This window comes from Somniosus microcephalus, chromosome 20 (genome assembly GCF_052327205.1).
Source record: "Somniosus microcephalus isolate GS21.2 chromosome 20, FLI_Smic_1.0, whole genome shotgun sequence".
In the NCBI taxonomy this organism is placed as follows: domain Eukaryota; kingdom Metazoa; phylum Chordata; class Chondrichthyes; order Squaliformes; family Somniosidae; genus Somniosus; species Somniosus microcephalus.
Window position 1 is genome coordinate 47,152,440 of NC_141006.1, and position 14,409 is coordinate 47,166,848.

The 14,409-nt window shown below is 43.6% G+C and overlaps 1 protein-coding gene across 1 annotated transcript in view; it reads left to right on the forward strand.

The window, feature by feature from the left end:
* Positions 1 to 951: 951 nt before the first annotated feature.
* The window catches only part of LOC147103202 (hippocalcin-like protein 1), a 207,291-nt gene continuing 193,833 nt past the window's right edge, over positions 952 to 14,409 (forward strand). The window contains exons 1-2 of the mRNA XM_085962624.1: positions 952 to 1,067; positions 1,572 to 1,634. The gene's annotated coding sequence lies outside the window, so the exon portion shown is untranslated. The remainder of the gene's footprint in view (positions 1,068 to 1,571; positions 1,635 to 14,409) is intronic.

The following is a 14,409-nucleotide window of genomic DNA, read 5'->3' on the forward strand; positions in this document are numbered from 1 at the left end:
TACTGTGGGAGCATCTTCACCACATGGACTGCTGCAGTTCAAGAAGGTCCAACACCACCTTCTCAAGGGCACCTGGGGATGGGCAATAAATGCCGGCCTTTCCAGCGACGCCCATATCCCGAGAATGAATTTTAAAAAGTCTGATCTGGGCTGAGTGAACCTGGTACTGTGCTCATCTGTATGATTCAGCATCCCAGCAGGTAATGAATTCACCTACAAACCATGGGGGAGATTATGCTTATTCAATTGTCTGACCTTTGTCGCAAATCCCCCTGCACCCATGACGTCCCGGTCGATACACGTCTCAGTAATCCATTTCTTAGTCTGAAGATATAATTATAAAGCCGAGATCTAGTTCACAATTGTTATTATGACACGTCTAAAAAATAAGGTATCAATTAATTGCTATCCGGCTTCGTGTCAAAGTTTAGGTGTACGGTATTTGGAAGCCAAGTAATATATTTTACGCTATTCAAAGTGCCTGTTGTGGTTCAGGGCGTCTTAGTCCTGGTCAATGAAATCGCCACCATGTGCTTTAACTGGAAGTGCCGTGTAAGACAACTCTCTTGCACTCGTCTATGCCGCAACTCCTGTGAATCAGCATGAGCCAGCAGCAGGGTTCAAGAGCATCTTCTCCATTCATTGATACAGCGTGGACATCCTGCTGGAAGACTCCGTTCGCAGGAGCACACCAATACGACGCAGGAGACGGGGGAGCAGCTGACAGGCAAATCTCTCACTCGCCCTATTAAATGGGCACACAGAGTGGCAGCTAACACACTAGCAGTTGCTTTATCCGTTGCTGTACACGCAAAACATAAAGATCATTTATGCTCGTAAACCGAAGTTGCTCCTTGGCGTTTATGTATGCAAGTGTATCTCTCTCCCCCCACCCCCCCCCCGAGTCGAATGGGCGCGCTCTCTGTTCGAATCAGCCCAGCTGTGAATTTGTTACATTGTTGCATTGTGCTTCTGAACTGTGTCGATATCACGTCGTCCTCACATTGGGACATGTTTTATGAAAGACATCCAAAGCACGGGCAAGACTGCGTTTGATCTTTTATAAGGTAAAATGCAGTGCTTGGGTTGAATATCCTTGAGAAGTAATCTCCTGTAAAAAGATAATAGTTTTAGTTTCCTGTACATTAACGTTCTGCACTTAAAATTATAATTTCTGTTGAACCGTTTGATATTTGTCGCGATCTTTCTGGCCAGTACGTACAGTATTTATAATGCGCGACATCACATTAATTTACTCGCGATGACCTTGACTGCCAATTTTGGTGTAGTCCCTGAATAAATAGTTTCATAAATGTGTTTGTGTAACACAACAACTGGTTCACCTTAACTACTTTTAGTGAAAGTGACTGTGGTTTAAGTGGATTTGCATATACTTTTAAGTGATGTGGGCTGAACTAATATTGCACGTTACATGAATTGATATTGCTAAAAAGATCAATTATCAGAGCCCTTTCACTGCAGGGGTGCATTTACTCCATCGACGGTTTCTGTTTGGAGAAATAACATTTTGGTTGTTTTAACATTAAACAAATACAACATTTTAATTCTAGGACGATTTCTCCCCCCACCCCAGAACAACTTAGTTTTCCGCACGATCTCCAACTTCTGATCTGGTGAGTCTAAATTAAATTACACTGGAATGAATTGTTGTCTTTCTGTCGTTATTTACATGGCTGGGGATTTGCAGGGATAAATCTCAGTGCACAGCCCGTTAATCAGACGACGTTAATCCCTAGCCTGTAGCTGGAGATCCTGAACCGCTGCCAGCTTTGCGCTGAATTAGTAGCTTGCATTCGAAAAGAGTGATTTTATTTTGTGTTCAATGCAGATACAAAGAGGGGCTATTTGCACACTTAGAAAAAAATCAACTGGGTGTTCCTAACGACGATTTAAATCGATCTTTCCTGAGTGAAAGAACACTCGGAACTTGTCATTTTCGAAATGTTTTGTTTGTTCTATGAATCTGGATGGTACAAGATATGCATTTCTGAAGTAATATTTCTGTTCAATGGGGATGTTGAAATTAATACTTCTGGTATTCCACTCTCCTGCTGCAAGAATAAATGACCTCTGTATACATTAAGGCTGCATTTATGCTGCCAGATTTAAGTTGATGCAAAATGGTCTTGGGTGCACATCAACGCAGCTTAGCAGACTACCAAGGACACGAAAGCCTTGAGGTGTGAGACCCTCTCCAGGAGCCTGCCTGATGCTGGGTTCAGTTCCAAATGTGTGCAGTATCCATTCCGCCTCCTGGGACTTTCACAATCCTCGGCAATTTCCAGATGAAACTAAAGCTGTGCCAGCTCTGTGTTACAATCTACTTATCAAAATTCCATCAGCAATCAATTTGAATTTCCAAGCAACAAACTATCCCCAGCGTAGACATGTTCATTCGCATATTCTCCAATTAAGAGCGATGTGAAATCTGGGTCGCTGATTTCTTGGTCCAGATTAATATCTCCAGTCAGATATTCTGATCCAAAAGTCCAGCTGATTTGATGGTTTGACTGTGCCAAGTTAAACCGTTTCAAGGAACAGCCTGTCTTTAAACTCTGTCTGTGGTGCTGCTTGTTATTGCCAGGCTTTCGGTTATACTTTACTGCTTATAATTTTGATATTTCTTTCTAATTTTAATGCATTGCAAGAAAATACAACAAGAGCTTACATTTATGGAGCGCCTTTAACATAGAAAAATGACCTGAAGTGCTTCACTGGCATAACCAATGTACCTGAAAAAAATGTGCAGGAAAATCCATCCAGGAAAAATCATTCAGTTACGCTGCCCTTTCAGCATCAGGCTTTTACTAAAATGAAGCAGTAATTTTATAATATGTCAAATATTTTCATTTCTCATTGGTGTAAAGTGACTTTTTGATTACAAGCAGGCTGTCTAGGGGATGCCAAGATAAGATGCATCTTCAGAAGCAGGGGAAAAAGTTGGGAGGCTTATTGGTCAGTTTCATCCACTTCCCAGAGACCTGGATTCTTAGAAGTGAATTCAAAAACTGTAATCTAATCAATCTCTGACTGCAGCCTTGCATCCTTTTATTTAATTTCTAAGAATCTATGCCATTTTTGGAAGGAGGAAGTTTGATAATGAGGACTGCAGGTACCATGTTTTTGATGGATTGACGATATTTGTGAATTGCTTAGTGACATATAAAGCACAAATACATTTTTTAATGATGTTTATCATCAGGATTCATTGCATTTTATATTGAGAATAATTAATACCCAGGAGCGATTACAAGACAGCAATCAATGAGGGGTTTACATGACAACAAACTATGAGAGCACAGTTCAAGTGGTTTATAACCACAGCCCTGAAATTACTCTTGCGTCTGTTTGTTTTTAATAACGCACTGTACAGTTTTATTGCATTTTGGGTCCATTTGTTTGGGTGGTGATTGAATGCCGTGGAGGAAATCAGCAAACCGAGCACTTCATGCAGCTAATGTATGAGTTTAGCCACACGAAGCATTAATGATTTCAATGTGATCACTGCAAGGTTCTGTAGTGACAATCTGCAGTTAATTGCTGAGAAACAATATGGGCAGTATACATCCAAAAACAAAGAGTCACCTGTAGAAAATAACATTCTATTACGATACGCGGGTGCCACATTTAACTTTCTATTGAACACCAGACATCTAGGCAACCCACACACAAAATCCTGGCCTAAATTCATTGGCTTTGATGCTATTCATTTGTGCAGGAGACCTGCGGCACTTATTAATCATTGGTCCTTTCCTGCTCCTGAAGGAATGATATTCCATCTCGATAGTTTATCTCTTTATTTGTATGTGGCAGTGAAAGATAGTTTCACTGCCCAGTAGAGTGATCATTCATGGGCAATTAAAAATGCATCTGTCTGAATTATCAGCTGACATTGTCAGCCATGTGGAACATTTTGGAATGAATGTAAAGACTGGACTAAGATCTAGGGATCATTCTCTCCCATAGCATAAATGCGAGGTCAATTTTCTGCCCCTGCAGATTGGGTGTATGCATGATATCTATTATATTTCTTCCCCCTCCCCCCCCCCCCCCCCCCCCCCCCATTTTCTGGCATACATTCTGAATCTGTCCACAGGCACACTGAGCAAAATTTCCCCCCTGTGGTTTGCCTGTGCATTTTGAGCATTTAGTGTTCTGGAAATAAAAGGAGCACATTGGTTCCTGTATTCATCCACAGTTGATATTTATCGCCGCTGCTGCAAACTGTGAGTGCAGATCAGATTGGGGTTTCACTTGTACATACTGGATTTTTAATTTAAAATGGGCAAGTCTATCAGTAGATCAATATCTCCATCGGACCTGAAATGGCTTTTGAAAAAAAATCTTCCATCAAAAATTCTAATAGAAGAAAAAGACTTGTCAGCAGATAAGGGCTCTGATCATTCCTTCCTTTAAATCTGAAAGGCATATTCCAAATATGTATGCCTGTTGTATGTATGAGTGATGAATATTAATCTGCTGCTCCCCAGTGGCATTAAATTAGTTTTTAAACCAGAAATTTGCTTATAGCCTTTGCATGTACAAAAGTAAACTAAAATATCTCGTCAGTGATAATCCATACAAGAATTTTGACACTCATCTGAAAATTGTCCATACTTGTCTCTTATGAGAAATCAATTTTCATGCTGTGGAACTGTTGATTCACTTCAGTGTCTGCTTGATCTGGCTTCAAGACAGAAAGCAGAGAGTAGGGGTAAAAGGTAGCTATTCACAGTGGCAGAAGGTGGGTAGTGGTGTTCCACAAGGATCAGTGCTGGGACCACTGTTGTTCACAATTTATATTAATGATTTAGACTTTGGAATCAAAAGCACAATTTTAAAATTTGCGGATTACACCAAATTTGGGGGGGGGGCGGTGGTAAGTCAATACTGAGGAGGACTGCAACAAACTACAGGAGGACATTAATAAATTTGCAGAATGGGCATATAATTGGCAAATGAAGTTCAACACAGATAAATGTGGGGTATTACATTTTGGTAGGAAGAATAGGGAGGTCACTTATTACTTGGAGGGTGTGAGTCTAGGTGGGGTAGAGGAACAAAGGAATCTAGGAGTGCAAATACACAAATCATTAAAAGTTGTGACACAGGTTAGCAAGGCCATAAAAAAAGCAAACCAAGCACTCGGGTTTATTTCTAGAGGGATAGAATTGAAAAGTAGGGAAGTTATGCTAAACCTGTATCGAACCTTGGTTGGACCACACTTACAGTACTGCGTATAGTTCTGGTCAGCGTATTATAAAAAGGATATGGAGGCACTGGAGAGGGTACAGAGAGGATTTGCAAGGATGATACCAGAAATGCGAGGGTATACATATCAGGAAAGGATGAACAGGCTGGGTCTCTTTCTCTTGAGGGGTGACCTAATAGAGGCCTTTAAAATGATGAAAGGTTTTGATAGAGTAGATACAGAGAGAGTGTTTCCACTTGTGGGGAAGAGTATAACTAGAGGCCATCAATATAAGATAGTCACCAAGAAATCCAATAGGGAATTCAGAAGAAACTTCTTTACCCAGAGAGTGGTGAGAATGTGGAACTTGCTACCACAGGGAGTGGTTGAAGCGAATAGTATAGATGTATTTAAGGGGAGGCTAGACAAGCATATGAGGGAGAAGGGAATAGAGGGTTATGCTGATAGATTTAGTTGAGGAAAGATGAGAGGAGGCTCGAGTGGAGCATAAACACCGGCATGGACTGGTTGGGCCGAATGGCCTGTTTCTGTGCCATATATCCTATGTAATATTTTCACATACATCGAATTGGGAAAATCAACCCTGTATGTTTGGTAGTGACACTTTATGCTCTGGAAATATTAGACAGGAGTTCCATAGAATAATCAAAGGGCCAATTTTTGTGTCAAATCGCCCCACTAACTAGGAGACAAAAGTATTACAGACCATAAAAAGTGGTGGAGATCCATTAAGCCAGGACTCCATCCCTCTTGTGCATGACGTACATTTCTGGCGGTCCTCTGGCCAGGCTTCCGCTTGAATCAGGTGGGTATTTCATTGTGATATGCAAATAACATTGCAGTGGTGTAATAGCACCTCCCACAGCTCGATCCAGCCTTTATGTTGGTACAGTGTTGCTTCCAAATCACACTTGTATAAGGTGGGCAGCCAAGGTTGCTCGCTGCTGAACTATACATGGAAATAAGTTTGATTCAACTGTTTTAAAGCCATTTTTGCATCGTTTTAATTTTATTTTCTTGATGGCAATTAAGTTCTCATGAGCTTTCGTGCCAACTGGTGTAAATCTTTGTTTTTTTTGGCCCCAGCACCATTACTGGCAGCAATAGGTTTCTCCTATTTGATAGCTTTGGAAACATGAGGACAGGTGCCAGGCAGGTGCTCTGTGCTTAGTCACATACCCACATCTGCAGACAGAGGTGATCATACTTTGCTTTGGCAGATGATTAGTGCCATCAGAGACTCCAACTCTCAATGTATGCTGTGTTAGTGGGCCTATTAGCACTATATGAAGGCCCGATTAACCATTTTGCTGGACAGTTCTTCAATCATTACACGTGGCGTGACATGAAAGAGCATACGCCAGGGTGATTAGCACTCCAGTAAAGCCAGATCTTGGCCGCCTGTGCCAAGATGACAATATTTGCAGATATTGTCGCACCAATCTAGTAATGACTGCACAGAGTCCATGATATCAAGGGGGCACATTCAGAGCTATTACACTTGGTGTAAGTTTACCTGGTACAATGCAGTGACTGTACCTATCGGCCATGGCCTCAAGCATGTCTCCACCTCCTTCCAGGCTGCAATGCTGACCTATGGGGATGGTGCTGAGGAGTGTCACAGAGGGCAACCCACTTCATGCAGCACCACCTCCAATTCAGCTGCCAGTGGATTAGGTGCTTTTTCATTTGTCTGCACATTGGGTTTCCTTTCCCTTCATCTTTACCTGTCACCATTTAATCCCTATCCCCTTCAACTGTAGAAAGGGCTGCTCATGGGTGAAGAAGCCTTTTGAACCTTTCTACAGGCTTTCAGAACTTTTAACCTCATTGTGACACTCTCCTTTAATTGTCCCTACCCCTTCTAACTTGCACTGCCATTTTCCGCTCCCACCACTAGTATGCTCCCTACACCTCTGAAATCCTACACTTGGACCTGTAAATAATTATGGAAATGGAGTGACCTACAAAATTTGAATGCTGTTAGTACATTATCATTCTGGCAAGATTAGCATCAGTTCTTCACCATTTATGAGCCTTTTCACCCTGGTACAGCCTTCATCTCCACTCCCTTAAGTCCAAGGGATGCAGACTTGAAGGTTTATGGTGGACAACTGGTTTAGCCATTCATCACCAGATCTGGCTGGACCACATAAAGCACTATCTGGTCCTGCTCTCCTCGGCCAAAACTGCTCACCATTCCAGGATCAGCCTGGAAGGCAAAGATAAACCCCGGCTTCTCTTCAGTACAAACCATCTTCATAAACCCCTCTGCCCTTCCCCCTCCACCCTCCCCTCCAACAACAAGTGTGAGGAGCTCGCAGACTTCTTTGTCACTAAGATTAAGACCATCCATTCAACTGCCTTTGCTGCTTCGCTCCCTAGCCCACCAGGCCAAACTTCCCCAAAGGTTCCCCCCTGCCCTATCCTACACTGACATCTTTCTCTAGTTTCTGTAGTTTCTCTCCTATCTCCCCTCAGATTCTCTCCGAGCTCATCTTGTCCATGAGATCTACTCCTGCTCCCTATACCCACCAAACTACTGACCACCCAAATTCCCTTGCTGGCCCCCATGTTAGCTGATATTGTTAACTGTTCCCTCTCCTCTGGTACTGTTCCCCCTCCCCTTCAAATCTGCTATCATAACCCCTTCCTCAGAAAAACCACCCTTGACCCCTCTGTCCCATATCTGTGCCCACCTTTCCCGTAACTCTGTTTCTGCCCCTGCCGCAGCACTATATAAGCCCCAATCAAAGTCACTAATGACATGCTATGTGACGGTGAACATGGTAAACTATCCCTCCTCATCCTTCTTGACCTGTCTGCAGCCTTTGACGTGGCTGACCACATCATCCTCCTCCAACGTCTCTCTATCGTCTAGCTGGGTGGAACTGCCCTCACCTGGTTCCATTATCTATCCAATCATAGCCAGAGAATCACCTGCACACGGCCTTCTCTTCCCACTTCCACAACATTACCTCTGGAGTTCCCTAAGGATTTATCCTTGACCCCCACCTATTTCTTATTTACATGCTCCTCGGCAACATCATCCGAAAACATGTCAGGTTCCACATGTATGCTGACGACACGCAGCTCTACTTTACCACCACCACCTCTCAACCCCTGCACCCCCCCCCCCCAACCAATGTCTCTGATTTGTCATGCTGTTTGTCCGACAGCCAGTCCTGAATGGGCAGAAATTTCCTACAAATAGCATTGGGGAGACCAAAGCCATTGTCTTCGGTCCCCGCCACAAACTCCATTCCCCAGCCACCGACTCCATCCCTCTCCCTGGTCACTGTCTCGGACTGAACCAGACCATTCACAACCTTGGCATCCTATTTGACCCTGAGCTGAGTTTCCAACTACATATCCACTCCATTACCAAGACTGTCTACTTCCACCTCCGTAACATTGCCTGTCTCCACCCCTGCCTCAGCTCATCTACTGCTGAAACCCTCATCCATGCCTTTGCTACCTCTAGACTATTCCAATTCTCTCCTGGTCGGCCTCTCATCTTCCACCCTCCATAAACTTGAACTCATCCAAAGCTCCGCCCACATACTAACTCGCACCAAGTCCCATTCACACATCACCCCTGTGCTTGCTGACTGACACTGGCTCCTGGTCTGGCAATGCCTCAATTTTAAAATTCTCATCCTTGTTTTCAAATACTTCTATGGCCTCCCTCCTCAATATCTTTGTAACCTCCACCAGCCCAACAACCCTCTGAGATCTCTGTGCTCCTCCGATCCCCGATTTTAATTGCTCCACCTTTGCTGGCCATGCCGTCAGCTGCCTGGGCCCCAAGCTCTGGAATTCTCTCCCTAAGCACCTCTGTCTCTCTACTTATCTCTCCTCCTTTAAGACACTCCTTAAAACCTACTTATTTTTCCTAATATCTCCTTATGTGGCTCAATGTCAAATTTTGTTTGATAATGTTCCTGTGAAGCCCTTGGGATATATGACTGTGTTAAAGGTGCTGTATAAATGCACGTTGTTGTTGTTATCGATAAAATGTTGCCTATTTGTAGTGTAAAATCAAATGGTGCAGGATCTCTGTTTTCTGATATTTACCTCTGGGCATATCTGTTTAGGATTTTCCCTTGTAGGGTTAAAGGAAAAGGCTTCCTTAACTGGCATTGGCAGTGGAATCATTAATGTGATTTTTAGCACCACAGATCTGCCAATTAAAGTGCATATTCAGAAATGTGTTTTCTAGTTTCAAACATAGCACTTGTGCTATCCCACTAGGCCTTTCATGTTCAATGTGGCTGGACTGAGCTGCACATTGTGCCCACCTGCAGCCTGACCCTCTTTGCATAGGCAGTGTGTTGGTACTGATAGACTCATTAGCATGTCTATCATTCCAGTTGATCTGGTGACAGGGAGCACCAGCTGGGTTAGAGCAGTGCTAGAGCAAATTTAACATTGGTATTAATAATGATCTTTCTTTAAGTGCTGTTTGGCAGGAAGCAGATAAAATATAACGTCATTTCAAAACAAATGAAAATACCGCTTGAGTAATAAAAATGTCAAATGTACTTTTTTCAAAACAAGGGTCTGAAATTAATTTTTTAATTTAATTGTTCCTGGGATGTGGACATTGCTGGCAAGGCCAGCATTTATTGCCCATCCCTAATTGCCCTTGAGAAGGTGATGAGCCGCCTTCTTGAACCACTGCTCCCACAATTCTGTTAGGGAGGGAGTTCCAGGATTTTGACTCGGCGACTATGAAGGAACGGCGATATATTTCCAAGTCAGGGTGGTGTGTGACTTGGAGGGGAACTTGGAGGTGGTGGTGTTCCCATGCACCTGCTGCCCTTACCCTTCTAGGTGGTAGAAGTTGTGGGTTTGGGAGGTGCTGCCAAAGAAGCCTTGGTGAGTTGCTGCAGTGCATCTTGTAGACGGTACATACTGCAGCCAAGGTACGTCCGTGGTGGAGGGAGTGAATGTTTAAGGTGGTGGATGGGGTGCCAATCAAGCGTGCTGCTTTGTCCTGGATGGTGCCAAGCTTCTTGAGTGTTGTTGGAGCTACACTCATCCAGGCAAATGGCGAGTATTCCATCACACTCTTGACTTGTGCCTTGCAGATGGTGGAAAGGCATTAGGGCGTCAGGAGTTCTATGCTAGTTCAAGTAGCAAGGTCACTTATCTTTTATACATGTCTTAATTTTCTCTTTACTTTTTCTCTTTATGCTCAGGGCAATGATTCATGCTGGGGTGCAGTTCCATAACTGCTGGCAGTCCTTCAAAACATCACCCAATTGGCCATTCTTCATCTGTGAGCCTAGTCAATGTGCTGTAGGCTATTCAATCATCGTGGCAGTGCGACAGAGCCTGACCCATTCCTCACCTAATGTTCACATCTGCAATTTCCAGCATGAATCACTGAATCGTGATGGTGCCCTGACTGATTTCTGTCCCCCCTCCCTTTTCTTTTCTAACCTGGGAATAGTGAGGCAGGCTGCAGTGTCCTTACTCCTGCAGTGCGATATCTGACTCCGCACAAACCAGCAATGAAACCCAGGACCTTCCTGTCCTGTATGATTTCAGTACCACATCATGGCCTAGAAATTCAGTGCCCTTAGCGCCGATTTTGCGGCGCTAGAGGGCCTAGCGCTGCAATTGGCGCCGGTTCCTAAATTGCCTGGGGCCCTTCCGCGGCGGTAGACCGGTAGCGCTGCGCCGGCACCGATGACTTCATCGGTGTGCGCAGCGTCCCGGTTGCCGTGGTAACCTGGCCCCAAGCCGAAATTCAGTTGCGGCCGCCTCGCCAGTGGCAGCCGCAACTAAGACTCCGGCAAACGAGTGTTGCCGGAGTCTGCGCCGGCGCTTTAAGGAGGCGCGGCGGCCGGCCGCTTTCCCGCCGGCCGCCTGCCCGCAGCTCCCTCCCCGGACTTCTCCTCCCCCCCCCCACCGGAACAGATGCAAGCCCGGCACTTGTCCGAGGTGCTGGGCTCATTTTTGCAGAGATTTGCGCGGGCCGCGGCCGGGTGCAGGCAGCTCCTCCTTAACGGAAGGAGGAGGGCTGCACTTCCCGAGCCTGCCGCACCGCAGCGGGCGCCGCAGCGCCGGAATAGCGCCGCAATGCGGCGCGTTGCGCCAGTTTTCAGGCGCTAAAACCCTTCAGTAGCGCCGGCAGCCGTTTAGGCGCGGCGCTACTGAATTTTTGGCACGCGCAAAGGGAATTAGCGCCGGCGCTAACTTCCGGCGCTAAAGCCCTGGCGCAGCGCAAACTCAATTTCTAGGCCCATACATTGCATTTACCCTTCGATCCATCAGAGGAGCACATGCCCCAATTTTCAGAAGAGCAGACAAGTTGGGAAGACTTTGGCTGGGATTTCCCACTTCTGCGCTCCCCAGACCACAGTCTCCATCTTTTAAAATGAGTGGGCTGGGAAGTGCAGAAGTGGAAAATCCCAGTTCCTATCTGCCCTCATTTGGAGGCTGTTCAACCCAACACTTGCGTGTGTTACTAATTTCCTCGACCTGAGTAGATGTGTTGAGAGAGCCTTGTAATGAGGATGGCGATTATCATTAATTTTTTGACCATTAAATATAGGATAACACATAGAGGCTAGTGTGTGTTATAAGGCAGTCACACATGGAAGGGTTGAGATGATGTAATAAACTGAGGAATCATCTGTCATCAAAACACTCAGTGGATTACATCAGACATACAGGTGAGGATCATGAAGGAGGTAATTTTATGTTTTTATTTTCTTTTTGGTAGTTGACAAAAATTTTAAAAGACTTGCATTTATATAGCACCTTTCACTGCCTCAGGACGTCCCAAAGTGCTTTACAGCCAGTTAAGTATCTTTTGAAGTGTGGTCACTGTTGTAATGTAGGAAGTGCGGCAGTCAATTTGCGCACATCAAGCGCCCACAAACAGCAATGTGATAATAGTCGGATAACCTGTTTTAGTGAAGTTGGTTGAGGGATAAATATTGGCCAGGACATCGGGGATCTTCTTTGAAATACTGCCATGGAGGGGGGGGAAAAAACTTTCAGAATAAATAAATCTAATTTGCATGAAAATGTCTCGCTCAACTGAATATTTTTGTACAACTTTAAATTTTCATTAGTTTCAATTGAACTACTAATTTGATACACTTAACAGAAATGTCCTTTTTTATTTTAACTAAATACCTTTCACAAATGGAATATCTGATGGAGAGCTAATTGGGACAATGCACGGCCTGGTGTACTATTTAAAGGATAGACGATGGCTATTTTTTGCATGAGTCCTGATGAGTGTATATAATGAGTCTGTAATTATCTCTAAAATAGCTGACCCTCATCATGGGAGGTAAACTCGAGCTGGAAAATGAGGTGGTTCTCTGTTTTTATAGAGTAAAACTTCAAGCTGCTCTAACAGAATACATCTGGGATATGCTTCACTGAAGCGTGGTATTTAATGCCTAATTCACCGACAACACATACTAATCTAACATTGTGTGTTCAGTTGGCATTATGTGGCTATTTTAAAGAATGTGCCAAACAATGTGGTAGAAATTTCTGTTGCCCATAATAGAAACAACCACTGCGTTCATGTGACGTTTCTCTTTCTGTTCTTTTAATGGATGTTAATAGTCCTTCTACAGTCATGCACCAAAGTGAATACTTCTTAAATTGTCTCGTCTTGCTCCCTGTGCTCCAACCTTCAAAAGCCTCCTCAAACCCTACCTCTTTGGTCACCTCCCCTAATTCCTTTTACTGATGATGATAGGTATCCACTTTTATATTTAACTCCTTGTTCAGCACTTTGGGATGTTTTATCCATTTAAAGATGCAGGTTGTTAACTGATTTCACTTGAGTGGAAATCCGGGTGCTTCATTTGGCCTAAACAGTCGTTTGGTAGAGAGGAGAAATTGGTAAGGTTTCCAACTCCTAACTAGTATCAAATAATTCCTGCTGGAAAAGTGTCTTTGTGTGAACATCAGATGGGGGCAAGATTGGGCTTTGGCCTTCAATAGTCTGTCGGCCAACATTCATTGTCTAGGCTGGAATGTGAAGAATGACCATTTAGGTGAGATATTGGAGGGTGCCTGATGCCCATGGAACTGTACTCCAGCAATACTCACGACCTTCAGAAAAGAAGGGGAGAAAATTGAAGTCAAGCGGGAGGAATTTGTGTACTGTATATGGAAAAAAATGTGTTGACACTTGGGATGTTGCCGATGAGATGTATGTAACTTCACGCAGTGCACAAACTCCCATGACACATCTGTTCAAGTGCTTCAGACTTGCAAACATTAGTTGAGAGCTTGTTATTGGTCCCAGATCCAGAACAAATCATCACACGGGCACAGAAAATAAGTTTGTGTTTTTAAATTAAAAAGTAAGAAATAACAATTTAAAAATGAGTAAGAAAAATTTAAACATAAAAATGAATACATGTTGAAGAAATAGAATCGAGGCAAAAAACAGAACAGGAATAACATTTTTGAAGCATTATTTAGAATTGTTAAAATCCCGTATAGGTATCACTAATACTGTAATGGTAGAGCTGTTCCTGGCACCCCAATAACATTATTACTTTAATGAGAGATCTTTGAATCACATCGTGCATGAGCTGAAATATTTACCAAAATAGCTGGCTCAACCATTACTGAATTCCCTTGAGTGTTTTAAGAGTTGATATTTAATCCTGGATTTATGATAAATGAGGAGAAATATTAAGGTAAATGGGTAGTGTCGTGTGTCGTGGTTAAGTTACTTGACTCATAATCCAGAGGCCTGGACGAATAATCCCAGCAGCGTGAGTCCAAATCCCTTCATGGAAGTTTGAGAATTTGAATTTATTTTTTAAAAATCTGGAAATAAAAAGCTGGGATCAATAACAGTGACCAGGAAGCTGTTGAATTGTTGTTAAAAATCCAACTGATTCGCTAATTTTCTTCTTTAGGGAACAAAACCTGCCGTCCTTACCCAGTCTGGCCTAAATGTGACTCTAGTCTGACACAAAGGTGATTTGACTCTTAACTGCCCTCTGAAAGCGGCCTAGCAAGCCACTCCATTGTATCAAACCACTACATAGCGGTTCAAGAAGATGCCCACCATCACCTTCTCAGTCTACCTAGGGATGGGCAATAAATGCCAGCCTTGCCAATGACACCCACATTCCGAGAATGAATTAAGCTGTCAAACAATTTCAATTTGTTTTTTT